At 41.2% G+C, this 14,539-nt stretch overlaps 1 protein-coding gene across 1 annotated transcript in view; it reads right to left on the bottom strand.

The window, feature by feature from the left end:
- The window catches only part of RAPGEF5 (Rap guanine nucleotide exchange factor 5), a 163,170-nt gene that overhangs the window by 101,975 nt on the left and 46,656 nt on the right, over window positions 1-14,539 (bottom strand). The gene's annotated exons all lie outside the window — the stretch shown is intronic.

Here is a 14,539-nt window from a genome sequence, read left to right as displayed (position 1 = left end):
ACACGCTGTATTTTGTGGGACATTAAGCCCTCAGACACTCTGAAATGTGGCACATGGTAGGTTAGAACCATCAGAGCCGATGAAACACATGAAAGGTGACTTTACCTTACACTGTACTCATTTACTTAGAAGAACCATACTCAAATATTGTCAATCTTGAGTTGAGTACACATTGAATGATTTCCTGGTGTAGCCACAGCAGTTGTGACACCAAAAGTGTCCTTGAGGTGGTAGAGCTGCCAAATCCACTTCCTAAAAACCACCAGGCTCATGGCTTTGAGGGATGAGCAGGAAGATTGAGCTAGTGTGTCTCCTCCTGCCTATCTCCTCTCTCCTTCACCCCTGCACACCTGAGCTGGTTGTCACAGCCCACAGCACAGTGTTTTCAGACAAGGATCACCAGTGAGGTTTTGCCTTAAAACTATGTCTGTGAGCTGAGGCTGCCCAGGAGTTGATTGATGAACAAATCAGCTGTTGAAGGAGCAGGAGAAGGGCTGGCAGGTAGCAGTGTTTCCTTGACCAGGCACCCTCAGCTACACTCTTCTAAGCCCTCAGACTGAATCTTTAGACATGCAAACAGCTTACCATGGCCTAGCTAATACATGTAACGTGAACCTTGAGGTTCAGTTTGGTGTGTCTGCTTGGGTGCTCTGGGGCTGCTGCAGACAAAAACCAGCCTAACATTTACGCAGTATCCAGCAACTTAGAAGAAAAGTAACTTTGGAGTGTTCTTGACCTCCAAAATAAAGCATATGGATTTATTTTCTTTTTCTGTGGATTTCTGCTGATACTGCAATGCCATAGAGGATATAATTTTTCGTTCTTCCCCCACAGTTATGCTGTCCAAAAAAAAAAAAAGTAATAAAAATGTAATTATAAAAGGGTAAATAGGTAATTTTGTCAATACAGTTTATTACATGCAGGGATCTTTTAAAATCCATTATCAAAGGAAAACAGAGCTCTGATATAAATCTTCACCACTGGGTTTGCACATATCACTTTACCAGCTAACCTCTGAAATTCAAGGTGGTTGCTGAAAACACAGGGTCAGACTACAGCTATAACAGAAAGTTCGTATAACAGGTATTAGATCCCAGAAGCATGTAAAGCTAGGCAAAATGAAAATGTGCTTGAAGCATTGTGGCATATCCATGCCCCAGTATGAGAGATAAAATACGGTTTTTTATATATAGGCATATTGCGGAGTTGTAAGATATCCAAGTTCCAAATGGGACTGGGTGTCAGGGTCTTTTTTGGCTGGATAAGGGAAATATAAAAGTCCCTAAAAATTAAAATATTTCAGGGTCATGTGGAAATTTTGTACACAGGGGTTTCTTCTTTCTCTTTGGGCTAAGAACAAAGGAAGATCCATCATTTTTGACAGAGGATGCCTTGCAGCCAATTGGAAGGAAGGGAAAATCCCTTTTCAGAGAAAAGAAACCTCTTTAGGCAAAAATGAATATATAAAACTTATCTGAAAAGGGTGGGATTTTGTGAAACTATAAAATGTATGGAATTTAAACCCAAAGGGTCTTTTTCCCCAGAAACTCGATAAGAGAAAGACCTAGCGCACTGAATAAATCTTTTCCTTCATGAGTTTATGCCATTTTTCTAAATTTAAAAGAGGAATTTTTTCTCACACCAGCTTGGAAAAGGAACAACCCAATGACACAATAACTAGTGGGATGGCCTGAACAGTCATGTGTGGCCCCTGCTTTCCTAGTGCAGGTCAGGGTTTCCAAAGGCAACATACTCCATCCAACCAGGGTGGGGGCTCTGTGCACTCCCTTCCCTTGTAACCCACCTCCCAGCTATCCTCCCCAAGAGCTGCCTCATCCTCTTGCACACTTCCACATGTGCATGACCCTGTTCTACCCACTGCCACTGTGAGAAACATAAAGTGTTCAGGACATCCCTTTGCCAAACGCTAGTCAGAACAACCTGCATGAGAGAGGAATGTTGCAATGCCAGAAGGCACTAACAAAAGCTAAAAATTGGCTGGTTGAGCAATTGCTCAAAATGTTAAGTCTGTGGCTGCATTAGCAGGAACACATTTCCCCAGCTCTCCTTTCAATTTTCTGATTTCTCCTAAAATCAATTTGCTGTAGCCATGATGGGCAAAATATCCCCACAGACTCTGGCTATTAATCACAGCATTTAAAGGAGTGGCACCTTGCTAGTAACTAGACCACGCATCCAGCTTTAAGTGATTTACATTGATCCAGCCAGCTTTTCCAACAAGGCTGAGCAGATGGGCGCCCTGCAAACAGCTGTGCCAGGGGAAAAGGTTAGTGGCTGCCAATTGGCTTCTTGCCACAGGCCTCTGTTACAAGTGTCCCCTTCCCTGCCCAGGGCGAAGGCAAACAGCCCAGAACATCTTCAACCAAAGTAAACAGGCAGACATTCAAGGAGCAGCACCGTGCTGAGGGGACGGTATCTCGCGGGGGAGCTAATGACAAGAATGACAAGCAGCAAACACCTGGAATTGAGGGCAGTAATAGCTCCTACCCGGCACAAAGGGAAAGAGAAAGAGGGTACATGTTCATGACCCCCGGTGAACACAGGTATCCTTGGGTGTTAAACAATTTTAGCATGAGCAATTTTAAAGATGAAGAGAAAATTACCCCAGTTTAGGGTGTACCCTAAGTGAATACCTTAAAAAAAAAAAAAGAAATAATGGTTTATATCACCAATTTAATAGCTCAATTCTAAAAAACCTGAAGAAGTTCCTAATCCAGCTCTCCTAACCCAGCTTTCCTTGGCTTCAATGTTGTTTAGACTGTGTAAGGAATGTAGAAAAGAATCAGTAAATATTTTCTTAAAGGAAAGAAAAAAGTCCCAGATGTCATACTGATGTCCTTGCAGCTCTCTTGGGAAAGTGGGAGCAGTTGGTGTCTTTCTTATGAAATTTCCATCACAAACTTGATTTTTGTGACGTCCTTGCCTCTTATCCAAACTCATAAGAACCAACCACAATTGAACTATTTAACTACACCCAGAGAGCAATACTCAAGGAGTCACACCACCTCACACTTTTTTTCCATTAGAAGAACACGGTCCCTTGAAGGCTGAAGTGGCCACACCAACAAGCAACAACCCTTAATTATATTTTCTTGGTTTCTGTAGGAAAAGCTTCCTATGTGCTTCATCTATAAAACAGGAAGAACACATTCTCTGAAATATTCTGGTGAATTTAGAAATTTATGTTACTGGGGATCATCACACGTGTAAGAAATCGACTGCAGTATTTCTATACCCTTTGTGCCTCCTAACCCCATAACAACTCATAGACACCCCTTGAGTTGGCCCAGGTGCTGCCCTCACAGGCTATTGTGCATGCAACACAAGTTCTGTCATAAAATACAAGAATTGAAGGATAATTTCCTACTCACTGTTAGTTGGCCATTTATTCTTTTAATAAAAAAGTTCTGCCATCGCAAATTCAAGCATAGGAAAAGTGAGCGGAAACTTAGGGTGGGATGGGAAAGTATTTCGCATGCAAGTGTTGATTCTGGAACTGTTCATACAAAAAACTTGTGAACTTTGGAGCTGAGCCAAACGTTTCCTTCTCTGCCAGCATAAATCCAGCTTTGCTCCCTGATACAAACATCCCAGCATGTTTTACAAAGCAGCAGCAACAGGGAAAGGCAAAGATGGTTTACCCTGATCTATATGTATCTATTAAATGTTATGTTTGGGTTCAGGCTTGAGACCAGAGACAGGAAAAAAATGCAAACTAATAGAGTGACCAATTCCCTTTCTACCTGCAGCATTTCTCTTTCTTTGGAAGAAAGGTCACCATGTATGAAAGAAAAAGATGTCAAACCAGTAACAGCTTGCTAATGTGCAGTTCAAATGTATCCTTTTGCAAATCAGCCAAGGGAATTCAGGATGTTGACTTTTTAAGGTCACTTAAGGATCACAAGGGCCATCATCCAATCTAAGTTCCTTGTGCCCCCACAGACCAGAGATGAGATTTTGCTAGCAGATTCTTCTGTAAACGAATGCTGGAACAGAGAGTTCTTCTGGGGGAGAGCCTTGTCCTTTAGTAATCCCATTTCATCTCAATAAATCAGTAGAAAAAAATAACAAAGAAATAAGAAACAAAAGTAAATCATTTTATACCAGCTATATCAGCAGAATCGGCCATCACCTGGGAGTGTTAAAGGAAAGGGAAAGTAACCATTGCTCACACTGGAACCAACCAACGGTGCTCCCTGGCTTTTACAGCTGCGCCACAAATTTAATTTAGATTTAAGGCATTGGAAAGACTTTGTCTTCTTCAGCAACATGGAGCATTACAGGCATGCTACGCATGCTAGGCAGACTGGCATGCAGTGAAGGTCACAACAACCACCGGTAGCACTACGGACCTTCTCCTGCCTATGGAAGAATCTGCCAAGGGGGCCAGGGCTACCCGCAGAGCAGAGCCTCCACGATACACTGTTCTGTATGCCACCAAATCTGAAGGTAAATTAATCACATTGATAAGTAAGATTTTAAAGTCACAAAATAATACAATGCACATTAATTAATTTTAATACTTTGTCTTGCTAAACATAGCAGAATCATTTACCTAACTGAAAGTGGAAAGGACACTTAAAAAAAAATCCACACATAAACCAACTCCTGGAACCCACAGTATTGCAGTCTTCCCAGAGGCTTTGCTGTATTGTGCTTTCTTCCTTTTCTATAAATGAAATTTCTCCTTTCTACCCCTTCTGGCTGCAAAGATAACCTTCACAGCACAAACCAAGGCACTAGCGTCATTCTGCTACTGCAGCCAGCCAGACTGGAACAATAACACCAGGAGAGGTGTGAACTTCCTCCCTTTGGCTTAATAGGGTGTTAACTGTGAAAGATAATTATTTAAATGTTTAAGAGAGGACTATCATCACAGTTAACCATTTTGCTGCTGAACAGCAGGCAGGGACATCTGTCCATCTCCAAGCAACTGGGTGGTATCCATTCCAGAAAGCCAACTTGGCCCCCCATCACTGCTGGCTGTCCCACACCTCCAGTACTGACTACTCTCTCTCTGTGCTACCATAAGGCATTTGGGACTTGTGGATTGGCAAAGGATTACTATTGATCTGGCTCGGTTTGATGAACTGATTGAGAACAGAACACAGGCAGCAGGCAGGGGACAGGGCACCCCTCAAGCTACAGTTGCTGCGAGAACCCTTGTGCCACACAACTTCCAGCTTCAGCCCTTGAGCTCGCTGTGAAGCCCACTGCACAACCAGGACTGACTGCCTTTTGGGGACAATGAACCCATAAACCCCCTTGGCAGACATGCAGTTTGCCTCTGCACTGCCCTAGGCTGCTCCTAAGTCTTAACTTGCTTAGCCCATTGCAAATCTTCAGGCATAGCCTTGGTAGCAGCCTGATCATGTGGGATCCCAGCGGTACCAACACTGCCAGGCTCACTTGCCCCCACAGCTGCTCCAGAGCTAGCTCTGCTCAACATACAAAACTTGGTCATCCCTTAGGCTACATCACTCATTTCTCAGTGATGCTACTTCATTTCAAATGAGGATGTTAATTTATTATTTAGTGTTGTTCTTTAACCTGCTAACATCCTAGAATATCAAACCACTCTGGTCTTTGTAAGATTTCAATCCTTTCAGTACTCCGTGATCAAAATTCATATAAGAATCTCTTTTTTCTAGCCAGTAATCTACATGCCCTCTACAGATAAGAGAGCATACCACCTCGGAAGAGGTAAAGAGCCTACTTCTGAACAGGAAAACTTTGTTTATTTGACAAGGCAACCGATTTTCATTGCCTCATCCCTGCAGGATGATTATACCTTGGGTTTTTTTCTGTCCCTGTCAAACCAACACTGTTGAAAAGACCTCAGGAATCTGCAAGAATATTCCCCTGGGGAAGGCTCCAGAATTGCCAGCAGCCTGCACCAGTTGATTTATTGTCAGCTGCTAGGAATCTCACAACTTCTAGCGTTCTTATCTCCCGAATTTTTTGAGAGGCATGCTTCTCTTCTGGTTTGTTTTCTGGGTTTTTGGGGGGTTGTTTGTTTTCTTGGTTGTTTGGTTGGTTTTGGTTTGTTGTTGTTTTTTCCAAAGGAAGTTGTTGGCATGAAGCTTAAAGAAAAAAACAGTAAACCCCCCCCCTTTTTAAAGTCACATAACTCTAAGCTATTTTCATGAGTTTTGAAAACTTTATTATTATTTTGAACAATGGAGCTTGTGGTATCTGTTGTTATTCTTTGTGGAGGGTATACAGCAAGCTCTAGAGAGACTGGTTACTATGGCAGCTCTGAGCTGTTTGACAGTGTTATAATGTTTGCTGATGCTTATTAATTTATCAGAGTGGAAAAAAATGAATAGCTCATACTGACACCACTGGGGAAACTAAAAGCCAGATCCTCTAGGCTACATAAAGCACTAGTGCTGAGCAATGGAAAGGAAGATGAGCAGCCAGTAAACGCTTTGCAAACCTCAGATTTGGGGACCATTTTAGACCAGACCATGTCCTCGTGCATGTTCCTGTATTTTCCAAGTTCTGTTTCCAAATTAAAGGGGGAAAACTAACAAGCACTGAGTATCTCTGAAATCCCCAAAAGCTGCATATAAAAGACAGCGATAATCCCAAGAACAAAACCCTCCAACTGAGAATTGGTTCCTTATTTACCATGAAACTGTAATCTTTTCTCAGAAATTAGTGAAAAGAGAAAGCTTTTTAAGCTCATCCTTTACATGTTTCCCTTTATTAGTAATACAAAAATTGCCTTTGAGCTTTCTCATTCCTTCCCACTATTTCTGCATATATATATGCAAATTATCATACAGATTCCCCTTCACTGAATACACTACATATCTCTGAAACATTTGGCAGACCCCTGGGGGGTGTTGCCCAGACAGCTGTGCAATCAGCTGAGTAAATCAGCTAATTAAAGAAACAAAGAAAATGCAAAAATTATTAAAGACAGACTCTGGCTTACATCATTGTTCAGCACCTCTGTATCTAAAAAAGCACAGCAAGCACCAAGCACAGGACAGAATAAAGATGCAATCGGTGAATGAACTATTGCACAAGTGACAATGATGACATTTTCTCTCAAACACTAATCTGGGATTCTATGATATTTATGCTTTGTGGTTTAAATCAATTTACCATAAATTACTCCAGCATTTTATTTTACAATTACAAAAGAGTGAAGTGTAATGTTGGTCTCATAACTGATTTCTGTATGTAAAGAATGGTCATTAACTTCTGCTTGACCTTAGGTGTAGAACTAATATTGAATTTGCACAGAGGAACTCATCATGCTGGTTTAGTTTCCATGCAGAAAAATAAGTTCCCAAGGGTCTCAGTGCTACAGGCCATTTCTCAGATCTCAAAAGAGGAAACAGGACTCCCAAAAATGATGCAAAACCATTTCCTCTCATTGCAGAGTTTATCAAAAGGGACAGATAACAGCAAGGGTCAGAATCTGCCATCTAAGCAGAGCAAAGCCAGTGTGGTAAGAAAGGAGGCTGACAGATGTAGATTTGGTCTTGCTGATCCACATACCATTAAGGTGCCATTCCTTCCCACTGCAGCTTTATGACCACAGGAAGGACAAATCTCAGTTTAAACGAGGCTCAGGTCTGCCTACAGTATATAGACATGGTAAATTAAAAAATTAGTGTACCAAGTAAAGCCACCTGTATTTCCCAGCTCAGTCATATAACAGTCGTTATTCTTTTCACATTATTGTACAACTGGTTTTGTTAGGAACTCCTATTTATTTTATTTATCAGAACTGAAGCCTTTCATCTGGCTTTGAAGGGCCATATTTCATCCAAGGTAGTGGTGCATTAGAAGAACATAATTTGTAAAACACCTCTGGCTAAACAAAGGAGGCATTTTTTAATAATCAACTACTGTTGATTCATGTGGCCAGAGGAGGTTTGGTTTCCAATGCCTGACCCTTTGAGATGCATACAAAGATGAAGCCACATTTTACGCCCACTTTGTGAACATATGAAGTCCTATTTTTTATCAAGGGAAAAAAAATTGAAAACGACATGCAAACACTCTAGGATTACTACAGGAACAGATAAAAGCAATTTTTTTGTACCAATAGCAGCCCAAAGAAAACCATTTAATGGCTGAATGCAGGAAGTTTTAATTTTACCCAGTACTTTTAGACATTTGTTCTCATTGCATGATATTTAAATTTTTTTTTAAACATCACATGGCAGTGAATGTATCTATAGCAGTGTTGCCTGAAACAAGATGATGGAAGGATGGAGAACAGCCCATTATGTGATCAGAGAATGATTGCTGGGAACAGATCAAACCAGGAGGTAAGGGCAGTTGCTGACCAAGCTGGTGCAAAGTGAAACACTGCTCTATATTCCATGGAAACACCCCCCAGGCATTGCCAGGAAAGGAGCAGGAAACAAAGAGGACTTTGAATAAATAAATTCTGTGAACTCACTGTAAATGCCTTTTGAAAAACCCTAGCAAAAAAATCACTCACCTAGAAGATGGCTTTTTTTTGGCACAACTGCCATCTTTTCCACCGTACTGTGCTAACTCTTTTTGCATATGTGCAAAATATCTTTCACCTATGCAGCCATTCTGCATTGCTCATTTCTTCTATGTGAGGACCTTATAGATCGCACAGAAAAAACTACACACAAAGTTCTACAACAACTGCAAAAACAAAACCAAAAACTGCCAAAATCCTTCTCATCATAATTCCCACCAGAGATCTCTTTTCTTTTTTTTTCCAAGACTCAGAGTCCATTCTGCTTTGTATCAGCTACTGAATACACATAGGCTGTCAAGTATTATTGTGTAGTCCTTTCACTGATTTTGTCCAGGACACTTCCCACCCCCAACATTGCCCAGGGTGGGCACAAAGCAGGTGGTCACAGATTCAGCCACAGCACCGCAGAGCTCTGTGTGTGTCACACATAGAGTTCCTGAGCAGCCAGCACCAGAAGCACCATTCCCCAGGGCTAGAAGGAGTCTGACCCTGCCTTTTTGAAGTGCTGTCACTCTCTTGGTGTGCTTGATCTCAGGAGTAATGGAAGAATACCATGTGATGCAACAAGACATTGGTCCCTAGAGGTAGGGATTCCCTTCAATAAGGCCTAAATGTTTAAAAAGGATTACTTAAAGAAGCCAATGTTATTAGAATCATAGAATATGCAGAGTTGGAAGGGACCCATCAGGATCATCAAGTCTAACTCCTGGCCCTGAGCAGGACACCACAAGAATCACCACCATGTACATGAGAACACTGTCCAAATGCTTCTTGAACTCAGACAGGCTTGGTGATGTGACCACCTCCCTGGGGAGCCCGTTCCAGTGTTCAGCCATCCTCTGGGTGAAAAACCTTTTCCTGATATCCAACCTAAACCTCCCCTGACTCAGTTTTATGCCATTCCTTTGAGCCCTGTCACTGGCCACAAGAGTGAGGTGATCAGTACTTGCCCCTCCACTTCCCCCCATGAGGGTATTGAAGGCTGCAATGAGGTCTCCCCTCAGTCTCCTCCAGGCTGAACAAAACATGATTACCTCCCTTACTTCAAGACATGAAATCCTTAAAGCACAGTGTAACTTTTAAAGTATTGCTAGCTATGTTTTTGGGTGAGGCTTTTGTTTTGAACCACATTTCAGTGGGCAGAGGAAAAGTAAAGATATAGTCACCATGACCTAACAGAAGCACGATACTCCTGCACCCTCACTTTGAGTGGCCATTTCTCCAGGGTGAATGCTATTAGTACCATTTGAGGAAGAACTCTCATTTCACACATTTTTCTAATTCCGACCTTTGCTTTAAACATGTGGATGCTTGAAGGAATTAGAAGTTGTAACAAAATAAGGTCTTATTTGAGTGAGAGATATTGTACATCTGCTTGTTCATAAACCCTGCAAATTCAATGGTATTTAATATGTCCGAAATTTAAACACAATGCCGAACTGCTCCATTCTTGAATGACCTTTGATCATACATTCGAAATCTCATTTTTCAAGTATGTGTACAAATCTAATTCAAGTTTGTAATGTCCATTTTCTATATAACAACACCTCTACAAATGACATAAGACATTCAGATAGCCAAATGACAAAGTTTTTGCTAATTATTGTGGAATAAAGAAGTCTCACAAGAATCTGTGCTAACTGGGGAAATGAGCTGAATGGTAAAGATGCAGTTTCCTGAGTTAACTAAGATGATAAAATAGCTTAATACTGTCAAAAGAGTCTTGCTGGGCTCCTTCCCACATCTCTCTGCCTCTCCACCCTAATAAGAAGCTGACACCCTCACTTTGTGTCAACTCTAGCACATGCTGCTGCCATACTATAAGATGCTCTGGCTGCCCGATCTCAAAAATAATTCAATAGGTATAGCAAAGATGATCAGACTTAATGGACTAGATTTGGTATGAGGAATGACTATCAATATAGCTTGGAAGTGAGACAACTCACAGGGGTATGGCAGAAGCGGACAAAATCTTGAATAGTATGATGATGAACAGGGAAAGGATTATTCACCATTTTCTGTCACCAAAGAGCTATATCACAACAGAGTGAGGGTCATGGGGAACGTGTTGAAAACAAACAAGAAAAAATACGCTTTCACATACTACACATGTGAATTGTAGGACTTGCTGATGTAAGAGACGATGAAGGTCAGGAGTATAAGCAGGCTCAGAAAGCAATTCGATAAATTAATGGAGAAAAGGTCCAGTAAGGTCTACCTAACACAGCAGTGTGGGTATAGCAAAATCCCTCTATCACAGGCTGGTAGATGCTGAGTACATACATCAGAAGGACTGTTTGTTCTTGCTCTGTTTCTCTACTTTAAGCATCCGCTACTCATCACTCACAGTAGGATCGTAGCTGGATGGACTTTTCACCTGACCCAGTCTGACTGTTCTCATGTGTTTAACCGGGCTGACATTGCCTGGAGTGTGTTTGAGTTGAGTCACGCAATCAGCTCTGACAGCCATGCTGTAGAGGTGGTGCAGTTGCTGGGAAAAGGAATAGCTGTTCACAGCTTGCTTTTCATTCATGTCAGCAAAGCTCAAGCCCCAGTGACTGCTTCATATTGAATTGTCTGCATGGAAATAAAAATACTAAGCAAATCATATAGGCAGTTAGGTTCTGACAGAAGCAATTCAAAAGAAAAGGGGAAGGGTGGATATGCATACATATGTCAGAATACGGTAGAGGCAATCCAGAAGATCTCAAATATGAAGTTAATGCATTGCAAAAGTCATCTTATTATAAATTATTATAAATAAAATGTAAATGAGCCACTGAAAAAATCAATAGAGGTAGTCAATTCAGGAATGGCATGACTAAAATGTATCTAATTATAGAGTGGAAACCTGAATGTCATTCTTAAGAGGGACCAAAACAACACACAAGTGCTAGGGCTTTTGTGGCTGCCCTGCCCTCCACAGTGGAAGGAAAAAGTACCCACAGCCCTGCTGCAGCAATGCCTGGGGAGAAGCTGCAGTCAACCTCTTCCTACCTCATCCATACTTTGTCAGCTATTATCTTAATTAGCCTCTGTGTTCATAAAAACAAAGACTAGAGCCATGCCCCTATCAGTTGATCCTTTGCACTAATAAAGTTATAGAAATTCTTTTAGGTATAAAGGGATTTGCTGGGTGGTGCCATGGGATGCAGCCAGGTTCATGCACAGAAATGCTCAGCATCTTGTTTGTAGATGGGATTAACACCAGTACAAAGCATCTACCTGACAGGTTTTGATCAGTTCAGATGTACCCATGTATCTATGCCACTGGCTAAAGCCTCCAGCCTTAGGCTATTTGCTGCTTTTCATCCTTGTTTAGCTACCATCTCTAATGCATAAGAAACATGTCATGAGCCATGATGAGAAATTGAGATAAATGCCAACCTCTGTAAACCTTTAGACTAGACGCTGCATTTCTGTTATGTTTCAGCACATTTGCAGAAGCCATCAGAAGCCAGCAAGGTATAAACAAACACAACAATTTAATGCCAAGTTCCGGCAATTAAAAACAAAAGTTCCCTTCTGCTCCAGTTACTTGCTTCGCCAGACCTTTTACCAAACCACAGAAGACATCATTTCATCTATTTATTTCTAAGGTTAGGCAAGAACAATTTCAATGCATTTTTATAAGCCACAGAGAAGTGCACAAGCTCGTTTCCCCCTCTTAGGTCACCTTTATCATGAGAGCTTTATTCTAATTAAACATAAATGTCCTTTCAAGTCAACAGTGTTACTGAGGTCCATCAAAGCTTCTGAATTACAGACCTTTATTTTACCCTGTTTTAGTTTTATTTGCAAAGAAGCTAAAAATGCTGAGCTCCCTCTGCATGAGGGCTCTCAAGGCCCTCTCTGTCAGCCTTGCTATCAGAGCGGTATACTTGCAGTACACATCTGGAACACAAAAACTGAGCTTTTTTCCACAGCACAGAAGTTTTTGATTTTTCAGGTTCCTCATTTTTCCTTCAGCATCTGTCAGCTTTATGAGTTTCTTCTATTCTTCTACCCCACAGTAAAACCAGAAGAATGCCTGTTGGGGAAAGGCATTTTACCCCACACCGCACTAGCTTTTTATTTACTGGTAGTTGACATTCTCCATCAAGTCAGATCCTGTACTAGCAAGAACTTGATATTCTGCCCTACTCCACAGCAGGCTCAGGTGTCTACCTTGGTTTTCAAAACTTTTTGTCAGTAGATACAGTGTTTAAATCTCTGAAACAGCCAGAACTCTAACAGTTGTAATTACTACTTCACCTGTGCAAATACTAGGTAGCAAACCTCAGCTTCATTTAAAACAAAAACAGTTTCACACAGGTAACAAAAGGCAATATTGTCCCCTCTCCAAACACAGCAAACCTTCCTACTTGGAACCTCTTCACCTCTTGCAGCGGGATCTGTGGTGTTTGTGTGCATGTATAGATAGCACTTTCCATGCAATGCAACATAGTGATTACTACAGCAGTCCTAGACAAGTAAGACAAAGGCTTTAATCAGCCAGTTTTTCTAGCACAATATCCAGAAATTAAAGCAATTCAGGAACAAATTACATAGTCTTTGCATTAACAAAAAATACCTTTTTTCTTTTTTTTTCCTCCTACTGGTAGCACTAACCAGCTATCTAGATGAAATATTTTAAAACACCACAATTTAAAAACCACCAAACCACTGCACAACAGCTTTGAGTTTTGGGCTGCTGGTCTCTAGGAAAGGTTTTGGTTAATGAACCCATTATCCACGGCAGGCAGCAGGTTAGGACCATGCCTGTCACCTGTCCTCCCCACTCATGAATTCCAGGGTGGATGAGCCAAGCACCCACGCCGTTCACACACCAATCTGGAAGCTACCCAGGGCAGCTGGCCCACTAGCCGTGTTTCGATCTTTTCATGCCAAAATAAACTATTTGTCTGATCTTTGGGGCTTATTTCCTTGAATTATATGGAGTCTTGGAGAGGGTTAGAGGAACAATATCTTTGAAAGATGCTGTGGCTTTCAGCTCCAGAATTACTTTCTCTGAAATATGCTTCAGTTCACTAGGCACAGCATACCACAGCTTGATTGCTAACAGTAACTGCTATGCTGTGAATTTAACCATCAGCAATAAAATAAGCATAATCAACTACCTAATTTACTCTGCACCTACTGTACTAAAGGCATTAACTTAACTTAGACCTTACAGTTATGCCTGATCACGTACCCATTTTTTATAGTCATCCAAGATGAGGCATAAAGAAATGCAAATTTCAACAACAAGCACGCACTAGTTAAACTGACTAAAGAGGTATCTTTTGTTCAGATCTAAAAAGATATTTAAAGTGTTTACATAAATGTATTAGGAAAGGCTGGACAGCACTGCAAAAGTCTATAGGGAGCTTTGTTTATTCAAAGCTATGGTTTTTAACTAAAATATTTTTACCTGCTCAATGTGGGTTGTACACTAGTATAAAGGAGACTCTAAGACATATCCTCCTTTCCCATTTTCACCTCCTGCACCTCATTCCTAATCCAACCCCCAGCCCATTTTCTACTAAAACAACCTTTTATGTAACAATCCACCAAAAGGAAATGAGAGGCTAATTCAGGTTAAAACCAACTCATTTTGGGAAAAGAGTTTTATTTATTGTTAGTAGCAGCAATAACATTTGCTGACCCAACTGCTGAGAAGCAGGGAGATTTCTTATATCTGTATAAGCAGCAAGTAGAAAGTACATGGCACTACACTCTTAGCCCATTTGACAGGAAAAGAAAATACTACCTTGAGCCCTTCTTTAAAATAGCCTGTTTTTCTCTTCACTCAATCAGGGCAGAAGCATTTCCCTGTTCAGCCATTATAAGTCAGGTGGGACTGGGGTGATATCAGGTAAGGGCAAGTAGCTGAGGGGTGTTAACATCATCAACTACTACACCAGTTTCAGAGGCAAAGCTACTACACAAAAGCAATTCAGGCCTGAATTCACACTTATGTTCGTGTTCTCTTTCTGCAGATTTACATCTGCAGATGACTGTGGATGTAACCTATGGGTAACTCTATTTCTGGAC

The sequence above is a fragment of the Chiroxiphia lanceolata genome, chromosome 1 (genome assembly GCF_009829145.1).
Source record: "Chiroxiphia lanceolata isolate bChiLan1 chromosome 1, bChiLan1.pri, whole genome shotgun sequence".
NCBI lineage: Eukaryota > Metazoa > Chordata > Aves > Passeriformes > Pipridae > Chiroxiphia > Chiroxiphia lanceolata.
This window is presented reverse-complemented; position numbering and strand designations above follow the sequence as displayed.